We start from the raw sequence: 11,967 nt of genomic DNA, 5'->3' as shown, positions 1-11,967 counted from the left end.
GCTGACCACTTACATTCCTTCACACATCTCCCTCTTCCTCGCCTCCCCTCCTGTCTCTACCTACTGGAAGTTTGGAAAACATTCATTTACGTTTTTACAGACTTCTTGTTACACTTTAGCTTCTTTTCTATCTTGGAGAACTCATAACAGCAGTGCCTGAAGAAGGGTGTTTGTCCCCTAAAGCTTGCAAGGAACTTTCTAACTGTTTTAGTTGGTCTAATAAAAGATATAAGAACTACCCAAAGAAGAATAATCAGATTTATTTGGGACCATTTTTTTCAGTGTATGAAGGTAAATTTGCATTCTAATCATGTCTCCTAAGGTCTGCTACTGCACCTACCTTTGTGTTCTCCATAAATTCACTAAGTGAATGTTCAGTTCCATACTTCAAGTCAGTGGTTTTCAACCTGTAGTCTGAGGACCCCTGGGGGTTCACAAACTATGTGTAAGGGGTCCATGAAAGATAACTATGATCAGTCAGAAGTACATGAATACCCACACATACAATTCAAAGGGGTCTGCACCTCCATTCAAAAATATTTAGGGGTCTGCAAATCAAAAAAGATTGAAAACCACTGCTCTAATCCATTAAAGAAAATACTGAAGAGTTGAGTATGTTAGGAAGAAGATATTGAACAGTAGTAATATAGTGGTCTGCCCAAAAGAGTTTATATTCTAAGCAGGCTTAAGAAAGAAACTGTGGAACAATAGTTCAGAACAGGGGAAATTGTGATGAAGTTATTTTGGAGCAAGGACCAGGAATTAAGTATCCTGGGGAAAGGTGATATGGGGAAAGGACAGCAGGATGTGAAGATATTGTAAGGTACTGGGATGAGGATAATGGAGGGTGAGAGGCTTAAAGTATAAGTAGATGACTACAGGGCTCTAAGGGCATTTATATGCATGCTCTAGGAGTGAGGGGGGGGGTCTTTAATTAGAGGTGCTTCCAGAGCCGCTCTAATTAAAGTGCCTGCAGCACCATCTGTTTCAGCATCCCTGCACTGGAAAACAGCAGTGGAAGTGCTTTAAGTAAAGCTCATCGAACTAGCTTTAGTTAAAGCATCCTGTTGCCATGTTTCAGCACAGAGATGCTGGTATACGCAACACTGGAGTCTGCTGGAGTGCAGTAATTACCATGCACCAGCAGACTTAATTGAATTTGCTCTTATGTGCTGTAATTACAGCATGTCAGAGCAGCCTCGCTGCACGTGTGTAGGCACCCAAGAGGCCTTTCAATAGGACTTGTCTTCACTAAGGGAATATATGTATTAAAACCCTAGCTAGCTATGGTGAACTGCATTTTTTACACTGGCTAGCTGGTCAAGATAAGTAGCAGGTATTGTTTTAGGGCTTACTTGGATCAACTAACATGTTAAAACTGTTACTGCATAATCTATACTAAGCACTTTGGTCCTATGAAAGCAATAGGAGTTTGGCCATTGAGTTCAATGTGGCCAATGTACCACCCTAGTAGTTGTGGGCCATGTTAATTAATCCATTAGCTAGCACACAGTAAAATGCCCTTTAGTCCTTTGGAGACGTCTGGTAGGAAACACTAATAGTAGACAGGCTAGTCCATCTCTGAATTATAGCAGAATATACTGAATCATTCTTTAAGAGGTCCTAATAAATGGTTGCATAGTTCTCCAGTGGAAGTTAATCCTATGACCCAGCTGTTCTTATCATGATGTGCCTGTATGGCTGAGAGAGCTCTCTGCTGCCATCTATTGATGAAACAGAGAAAGAATGAGCCAAATCTGGTTTGCACAGGAGACATGCATTCTGCCAGGGCAAACATTTTCATGGTTTTGGTTAATAATCATGTTTTGTTTGGGAGTAGAGATAATAAAATGCAGCTGTCCCTATTGTCTATCTAAACAAGAACAGAACTGTATTTTACACCATTAGTGAAGGGGATTCCCATAAAAAGTCTTGTTGTATTGTAGAGGTGGTCAACTTGAGGCACGCATGCCACAAGTGGCATAGGCACTCTCTGTGTGGCATATAGTTTCATAGTTTCTAGGGTCGGAAGGGACCTGAGAAGATCATCTAGTCCGACTCCCTGCCATGGCAGGAAAGAGTACTGGGGTCAAACGACCCCAGCAAGGTGTTCATCTAACCTCCTCTTAAAAACCCCCAGGGTAGGAGCCTGCACCACCTCTCTTGGAAGTTGGTTCCAGACCCTAGCCGCCCTGACCGTGAAGTAGTGCCTCCTGATATCTAGCCTAAACCTACCCTCTGCCAGCTTGTGACCATTATTCCTGGTCACTCCTGGTGGTGCTCGGGGGAACAGTGACTCCCCCAATGCCTGCTGATCCCCCCCCGACTAGTTTATATGGCAGATCAGGAATGAGACGGGCATCACAGCAGCAGATATGGCAGGGAGCAGAAAGCAGGGCAGCAGATTTCCCAGGGAAAGGGGATCAGAGCAATATGGAGCTAATTTGTGGCACACCTGCCAATGGTGGAGGGTGACCCTGAAAGAGATGAGGAAAGAGGTGATTTGAGCTTCCCCAACAGAGGAAGTATAAAATTCCAGGTTGAAGAATCTTTGCTCAAGCATCCTCTGCTAATAACCATTAGATTTAATTCTCTTATGACTTGGTTTGGAGCCTGTACACAGCTATCCAGCATTGTGGCTACTGGCAGCAGCATTACAAGTGACTGCCTGGAAACAGTGGTATGAGTGGATATGGTTCAGGGTGGCACTGTAGCAAGAAGTGGTAGTGCAATGAGAGATGATAGAAAGGTGACAGCAAGACATTCCTTTATGAAACCCAGACAGCAGTTTTCTCCAAAAGTTGGAACTGCATCTTCCTTAATGCCTTCCTGAGTTTTGGGATTTCTCTAACCATTTGGATAAACTGGAAAGGTAGGGGAGTGAGGACAATAGGGGCATTCATCCAATATTTATTCATACCAATATATGGTAATACTGGGGCAAAAGGCTATTAGCTATAATACTGTGGGAGTTGGTATTCTACTAACTAATGAGAAAACCATGTGGTTGATTTGTTGTTCTTTTTCCTCTTAATAAAATATTTTGTTTTGTATGCAGAGTCTGTGCTTGTGAGGGAAGAAAACGACTGTTAAGGATACCCAGGGGAGATTCTGAGGATTGTTGTTCAGACCTCAAGTCATAGTGTGTAATCATTTTTAAGGGGAAATGTTTAGGTAGTTGAACCCAGCAATATTTTTCCTTCTGGTAATACCTGTATGAAATGTTCTATGGTCATCAGACTGAACTAAAAGTTGATGCATAGAACAGGGAAAGCTATCCTCCCTTCTCAGACTTATCTTACCTTTGAATTTGATATTTGATCGTTTGCTGGGAGCCCTATGATAGATGTTGGCTATGACAGATTTTTGTCAAGTTTTTGACATGAAGTATTTCTTAATACTTAAATTCAGTTTTACCCCACACTCCTTTGCTTTTGTACTAGGTATCAGTAATAATAATGAGAACACTACTTAGACTGTGGTAGCACCTAAACATAATTCTCTGTATAACTTGTTTGTTACCTGCTTGTACGTAGGTAGCATAAGTTCTCCCCTTAGTCTTATTTTCTCTTGACTGAATGTGGATAGTGGAAGGGGACAGTGCTAAGGGATGCAAAGGTGAGTTAAATGGGTCAATGGAGGAAAACAATTAACTTACTGAGGGACATTGGATTTATTAGAGCTATTCCAATTAATAAGATAAGCATTCAGAGTCTCTGTTGAGACCATACTTAACCCAATCTGGTTTGTGGAGGCTTTTTTTTATCCTACAGTTTTATTCTTTCACATAGGGAATGCCCCCAATAACACAGACAACAGAAGGGCACTGAAAGCAGGTGATGATTTATATGACATTGGTAGAAGAGCAGCTGGATGTTATAACTCATGCTTGGTTCAGTAATTATATGATCTTTGTTGATGAGGGGGCACAGCTGGCATTTGCATCTGTAGCAAGGCTTGGTAGCTTGGTGAGAATTGAAGTTAGGTAGTTAGCTATTGGAAAGATGTCATTTGAGTTTAGGGGGCAGCCAGTAAGCTGGGACAGGCTTGTCTCCAAAAGCTATCTCCAGAAGGGGTTGGAAATGCCTGCTTACATTACTTGCTTATCTTCTTCTGATCACTCACCTCTGAGCAGCTGTTATTAAATAAGAAAACATTTAAAACTGACTTGTGTGTGAAATGGTGGAATAAGAAATAATCCACAAACTAAATTGTGTTAACTATGTTCTCAATAGAGCTTGGATGTTCATTACGTGGAGTTGCTTATATAACCCTTACACCCCTAAATGAGTGGTCTTGTTGCCCTCTTGACCTATTCAGCCCACCTTCACCTCTCTTAGCAGTACCCCTTCCTTGCCCATCCTTTGTATTTAAATCTGCTTAAACTCTTTTTTTCTGTTTAGAATACCTATTATTTTTGAAAGTCAGTTCATAGTATCTGATAAAATATGCTGTTATCTATGAAAGCTTACACATGTCTGAACAAGTTAGCCTATAAGGTGCCACCCTGCTCTGCCTTCACACTAACACAGCTAACTATTTCTGTCTAGGAGGACTGAGAGTTGCCTAATAGGATTACTAGGTTAAGAATTGATCAATGTATGCACTCTTTATTTATTTATTTATTTTTATTGAGTATCTTGTCAAAAGTAATCTAATTGGGTCAGGCTCAGTAAATGGCAATTCTTATGGTCTGACCCAGTAAATGGCAATTTTCAGTGTCCAATCCCTGATGACTGGGATAACAACAGAACAAACGACAGGCAAAGAAATTATCTTAACTTGCTTATTATATATGGGAAAATATAATTTAGTGTACATGGCTATACCACTACTGGAACTGACGTTCCATTGTCAGTTGTCTGTTTTAGGAAGTGAGAGTAAATAGTTTAAAGACTCATATGCATCCCAGGATACATAACATTGAAAATTTTAGATTTAGACCTCTACAAAACAGGAAAAATTAAATCCAGCACAATCTGCAGTGCTACTGTCCTGAGATGTATGCTGAAAAATATGTTTGTTATGAATGTAATTGCTGCTATGCACAAACCATATATTTGATGCATAGTCTACCTGTTGGCTAGAAGGTATGTGTTACATCATTTCCTTAAACCTGAAGTAAGGTACATAAATATTTGTTGCTAGAGGAAACGGAAACAACAATTGAACATAAATGATGGCTCTGAGGATAAAACTCTGGAGCTGAGTTGCTAGGAGATCACACATTTGAAAATGTTAGGTGCTGAGAAGAGAGTATTGCCAGTTGTAAGTGGAAGAAGGCTCCCTCCTGTGGGTTTCCCAAGGTGCACATACATGGATTAAAGTTGGATATCCAAGTCAGCAAATCAAAGAAAAATAAAGAGTTTGTTTTATTATACTATGTGAGTAATAGTATAATTATATTGCTTATACATGTGAATGGATGTGGGAAAGTGCAACTGCTTTTTCTTAAATTCTATTACTTAATGGTGAAGTAGTAATGTTTGATTTGTCCCATGAAAAGTAGTCAGGAGATTGTGTTACTTTTGGCCAGCAAAATAAGTTGGTTGGTGGCTGTGTCAACTACCACCTCAAGTTATATTCAGGCTGAAAGAGCACATCACAATAATGCTATATGCTGGCTGCCAGTATACACTCTGCTGATCAAGGTACAGTCTTGTGCCATTGCTGGTTCCTGCTGCTGCTCCTATTATAATACTTTCTTGCATGACACACACATTTCCCTCCCAAAAAATAGCTGTTGGAAATCAAGATGCATGTTTTAAGTGAGGAAATATGGTAATCACAGCTTCTAAAGCTAGGGCCTTTTCCAGGGGGAAGAGAAAGTAATGCTGCACTTGCTGTGCAGGGGACACACACAGGTCCCTATCTGCTACCAGCGGATACCCTTCCCCAAGCAGAGGCTCCTGCTGCAGAATCTGGCTCTCCACTTAATTCAGCTCAAGAAGAGAAGAGGGAATGTATAATTTGGCTCAGCCAGCAATATTTGAGGCACCTGCAGCTAGGGGGTTAACCACAGGGTTTTGCTTTTCCTGACTGCAGCTGGCTGTGTTTTCCCGGGAAAAATAACTTAGATTTTTCTTTGAGAACAATGATTTTTTTTCCTTCATTCTGCCTTTCAAAAACAAGGTGCCTATTTTATTTGAAGATGTATTGTATGCAAGAAAATACAGTAACAAAGCTAGGAGGTATAACACCTGTGGTGTGGTTTGTTTTTTTTTTTTCTATGAGCTCTCTTCTAAATCCATGACAGCATGCCTTAAGGGAAAGTGAGTAATATATTGATGAACTCTTTTCTCTTGCCAATTTTCTCAACCCACCAGCTATCATGATGCCAGGGACTGGTTGCTTTGGACAGCTAACTTGGCTCTGTCCATCCAAGAGCCCATGCCCACTGCACCCACTTCAGCAGTTCTGAGTATCAGACCAAGAAGATAGTCTAGTCAGCTCCCATTGGATTTTACCTAACTGAATCCAAGAACTGACTAAGGTAAAATAATTTGATGTAGAACTCCATTATTCTCATGATTTTTACAACTCTTTGAATATTAGTTCTGCTGCCTATCTTCTACCAAAATTTGCCCTTGGAAGAAAAAATTACATGTGAAGAATGCCAGCCACAACACTTAAAGCAGATAAGATCCCACGCAATGATTTTAAGTATAAGAACCCAAATACAACAGAATAGAATAACAATGAAAACATTTGCATTGGGAGAGAATGTTAACCCTTGGAAAAAATAACTTGCAAAGTTCTGTAGACAATTTAATTAGGATAACAACTAATTATTGGTTCCTAGTACACACGATTGTACCTAGTACATGATATCAGTGACATGTAGTCTGACATGATACATTTGCATCTCTTTCTTTGGTGTGTACAGAGCAGAGAATATTTAGTAGGAGAAGAGAGGTTATATTACCTTTGTATTTGACACTTGTGTAACTGCTACATTAATAGTGTCCAGTTCTGAAGTCTCCAGTTTATGAAGTTGATAAATTAGAGAAGCTTCAGAGAAGAACCACAAGACAGGTAGCACTATATTTATCAAGCATAAGATCCAACTGGGGATGCATCAGGTAAGATAACTTCATTTGAATGAATTCCTCTGAAAGCAGAAATTGGAACCATAGCTAATAGATTTCTTGTTTTTATATAGACCACAGAATAAAGGATATATAAAGATGTTCAATGATATTTTGTTGATAAAATATTGAAATAAATACCTCAAGCATAACAGATGTCAAGGGGTATATTGATAGAGTAATAGATGTGAACCTCTGAAAATTGTTTTCTCAGTTACTGCTCTAAAACGTTCACAGGTCTTCTCTGATCCAACACATGGGCTAGGGACAGATCGTTAAAAAGCTGGAGCCTGAATTGATTCAATCTTTGCAGGTTAGTCTAGCCAGCAAAGACTGAACAAATTTGCAAGTGAATAGACATTCAGGAAATGCAGGCACATGCCTGCAGTGGCTCAGGCTAAAAGCCAGGAGGTGCTAGAGCAGCCCTCCCTTCCCTTTGGCAGCAGCCACAAGGCTGGAGGGAAGCTGATGGAGGCATGGCCAGCCCCCTGGCAGGGGCGAAGTATGATTGTGGAGAGGTTTAAACCACCACCCTGGCCTGTAGGGACCCCACCCAGGCTGTGCCTGGAGGGGGAGAGGGGAAACAACCCTGGTCAGCCTTGTCCCTGAAGCCAGACAACGGCTGGGTCAGTACCTCAGGTGAAGGGGAATGGTGGGGGAGACTGAACTCCCCTGTCTCCAGGTGGGCACAGGGGAGCTTTTCCCCCTGCTTTTGATCAGGTGGTGGGGGGCCTGGCCAGAGCCAGCTGCCATGGCCCTGCTATCTGCCCAGGGCTGGGGCTGGGGCTGCGGGGATGGGGATGGGGATGAGGCTCTGCTGAGCTGGGCATGCTGCTGAGGTCAGATGGCCTGGGCAGGGCTGCATGGGCTAGGCCCTTCTCAGTAGGCTATGGCTTGGGCTGGGGCCATGGGGGCTGTGTGGCCAGATTGTTCCTGGCTTCCTGTGCCCAGGTCGGGCAAGGCTGTCATGGGGTCATAGCCAGCTATGGCTCTGTGACGGCTGAAGCCAGCAACATGGTTCGGGGCTGTTTGGGGAGCATACCACTTGAAGGGGCTGATGGGCCATGAGCCCAGGGGGTGCCCACTGCAGCCACCACTACTGCACACCCCCTGCCCTGTGCAGCACGCAGTAGCTGTGGCAACATCAAAAGCTGTAGGCTGGCAGAGGCCAGGCGGGCTTTTCTGCCCCCTCACCTCCAGCTGTTGCAGGGCTGCCACTGCTGCCCTGGATCCTGCTATGCTGCTCTGGGAGGGCAGGGGGAGCTTCTGCCCAATGGCTTCTGCCCAGGGCATGGAGCTCTGGCTCCAGCTCTCGGCTGGCTTCTACCTGCTGTGCCTGCCTGGTGTGATGAGGAGCCCCTGTGGGTAGGCACAGAGGGTGGAAAGCAGCTGGAGCTGGAGCAGCTGTGGCAGCTGCAGGTGAAAGGGGCAGAATAGACCACCCTGCCCAGGTCAACCTACAGCTTTTCATGAGGCTGCAACTGCCAGGTACTGCATAGGTAAGGGGCACAGCAGCAGCTGCAGTGGGCAGCTGCCTGGTTTCAAGTCCACCAGTGCTTCTGAGCCACGCAGGCAGCCCACTACCCAGCCAGCCCCTACCCATGCTGCTGGGTTGAGCTGTCAGAGCTGCCACTACCCAGCAGGCTGTGGCCCCATCACAACCCTGCTCAGCCTGGATGCCTGGAGCAATCTTGCCGCACAGCCTTCACCTGAGCTGCAGCCTGTTGGGAAGGGCCTGACCCCTGCAGCCTGGCCCCAGCTGGCCCCTCCACTTCCGTTCAGCAGCGCTACCCAGCTCAGCCCCAAGAACTGGTGAGGCAGGCTGTAGCCATGTTCCCTCCTTCCCCACAGGAGTGGGGAGGGGTGGGCGAGATGGCTGATGGGCTGGTCTGCTCTGGCTGTGTACCCAAGCTGCTGGTGCAACAGGGGACAGAGGGAGAGATTAAATCCCCCTCCCTCTTCCTGCTTGCTTCAGGCTGCAGACAGGGAGGTGGTGGTGGTGGGGTGAGGGTTATGATGGGGACTGCTATTCCCTGGGCAGAATACAGTCCCCTGGTAAGAGAGGGGGTATCCTTCCTGCTCCCTTTGCCTTAGGGGGCCATGCCTATGGCCATGGCCATGCCCTGCCCCTGCTGTGGCTAGACAGAGGGGCGGGGCCAGCCATGCTCTCTAGAGCAGACAGCACCACCCAGACCAGGGCTGCAGAACATGCTGGGATGCTGGAGGACTCTGGTTTAGCTTAAACTAGGAAGGGGTCTGGGAAGATGCATAAACTGATTTGACACAAATCAGTTAAGTGTGATGCTACGTTCAACCAGGTTTATCTCAAACCAGTTTTGGCCATTTTGAAACTGGTTTATGTGCACTGAACCTATGTTCTGTTACAGGCTTAAACCAGTTTTTGATCACTTAAGCCAGTTTATGTGCAACTTCTGTCCCTAGCCATGAAGCTAGTCACTCCCTGGACCTGATCCTTAGACTGAATGTTGAGATCAAGCACTCACAAGCCAGCCATTGACCTGGACCTTGTTAAGACAGTGGTATTTTTATCTTTTTAATCATATTTTTAGAAAGTGTAGGATGCCAAATCGAAACAGAAGTTACAAATGTACATCCAAGGATCTATTTAAATGTACATTTGATGGTAATCAGCATGCCTTTCTGACTAACGGGGCATCATCCTTTTTAGTGCTTTTTGGGCTTGTTCCTATATGATAGGACATGTACTTATATTTTGAAATGAAATGGTCTAGCTAGTTAGGGAAATTTCTAAAAAGTATGTGAGCAATCATTCTTCAGACAACATGTTACAAGTCTCTCCTAAAATTTAGTAAATTAAAAGTTGTCTGTAATAGCCTAAACTTATAAAACAAATATTGTACAGATAACCACTTTTGTATCAATACCAAGGTCTGTCCACTTCATATTCCCAAGCAATTAAATGTATATTTTGAATTAATTGCTGACTTTTCAGTCAATCACCCTATTCATCAAAATGTGCAAAATAAAGAAACATTCTGTGAATGTTTTGATCTGTGATAGCTAAATATATCCTGGGTTAGTACTAACTAGGAAATAACACATTAAATCACCAGATTAAACAGGAGGGTTTCAGTTGTTCACAATTTATTTTTATAGGTATCTCCTGGAACCAAAGAAAAGTGGGAAGGCATGCTGCTTTCCAACTTGGTTCTCAGGGAAGAACCATTATAACCTAATTGAAAAATCTGACAGAAAATATATAGACCTGTGGGAAGCTCAGGAATGAAACTGTTCTTCTAAATGGAAATAACTGTATTGAAGTTTTTCACTATTTTGTTTGAGAGAGATGTCATTGCTAGTGGGTAGTCTAATGTTGAGAACTTCTGGAATGTATCCCAGATCATTCTTCTGACACTTTTTATTTATGGTTTAATAGGGGAAGATGAAAGAGTCATTGTGATTTATGATATAAATAATTCATTGGTTTCCTAGTTTTAAAATTTGGCTGCTAGTAAATTGTATTTTCTGTGTTGAATATCCATGGCATTTGATCTCTAAACAATACTGATATAATCTAATAATATATAAATGTAATCAATTATAAAAAATTATCTAAATTTATCTTCACAACATTTGTGCTAAAACTTCATTTTGGAGTCCTTCTTGGCTTCTGTAATTTGATTTTTCCCTTAGCCTCAAACTTAAGCAAATATTTTCCCCAGAATATCAGTGCTTATTCTTAAGATTACAAATCTTATGTATCATGGAGCCTTTCAAAAACGCTATCTACCAGAGGCAGGTGATATTTGATGTAGGTTTTCAATAAACCTGTGCCATAATGTGAAATAATATTTCCAGCATATGCACTGGAAGAACACAAAAGAATATTGCCAGATTAAAATTTCATGTAATTGTTACTTCCTCCTAATTAGTCCTAATGTAAAATGACATGGCATGTGAGGTTTGTCTCAGGATAGCAAACAAATATAGGACCACATATAGCATCAAATTCTGCCTAAAATTTATACCCTTAGGTTTGATTTGCATATAATTTACATATGGGTGGTAGATATATTTCAGTACTTCCAAAGTCGCAGTGTCTGGCAGAAGATTGCAGGTGAACATGCCAAAAGTCTGCAAAGAGAAATACCCTTGTGATGACAGGCTTTAATGATGTATATCTTTTACTTTTATCTCACAAAGCAACACATCTGTGTGTGTTGCTCAGATTAGTAAAACGGCACATGTTCTCCACGGAGCTGTGTGTTGCAGACAAGTTTAAAAAAAAAAAAAATGAGCTTGGTCATCAGTGCCTTTTCACTTTATTCACAGTGAAATCAGATGCAACAGCTAAGTTCTCTTCAAAACCTTCTGATTGCCACTCAGGCCACAGCTCTCCTCTTGCCTCTGCTTGGCTTCCAAAATTTGCTTGGTAAAGCCATTGCCTCTGAGCTGATCTTCCCTGTCCTCCCTTGCAGATAGCAAAACCAACAGAGACCCTATAAATATCACTTGTAGAGAATGGTCCAAAGCACATCGCTCCTTGGACAAGCATTTTATATCTTGGTCCCATTTTAGGGGGAGCTTTTTATATTGGACTGGAGGATGCTGCTAAGTTGGTCATGGAGGTCCCCAATTTGAAGGGGAAAAAGGAAGGGAGCACTTCATGTATAAGTCAGCATTTCTTGTTCCAGGGGATGTGGCTGTGCCAGCCGAGTGCCGAGCCCAGCTGAGCTCAGCCCCATCGCCGTCTCCTTCCCTGTCCCTCAGCACCACTCATGGTATAGGGATGAGGCCAGGCCCAGGGCTCAGCAGCACTGATCTCAGGGGATGGGTCCATGCCAGCCCAGCCCAGCCCAGCCCTGTCCCTGATTTTTTTTTTTTTTTTTTTTTTTTT

Source organism: Gavialis gangeticus, unplaced genomic scaffold (assembly GCF_001723915.1).
Source record: "Gavialis gangeticus isolate Ggan-Ray unplaced genomic scaffold, GavGan_comp1, whole genome shotgun sequence".
In the NCBI taxonomy this organism is placed as follows: domain Eukaryota; kingdom Metazoa; phylum Chordata; order Crocodylia; family Gavialidae; genus Gavialis; species Gavialis gangeticus.
The sequence above is the reverse complement of the archived record's forward strand: the minus strand, read 5'-3'. Positions refer to the sequence as shown.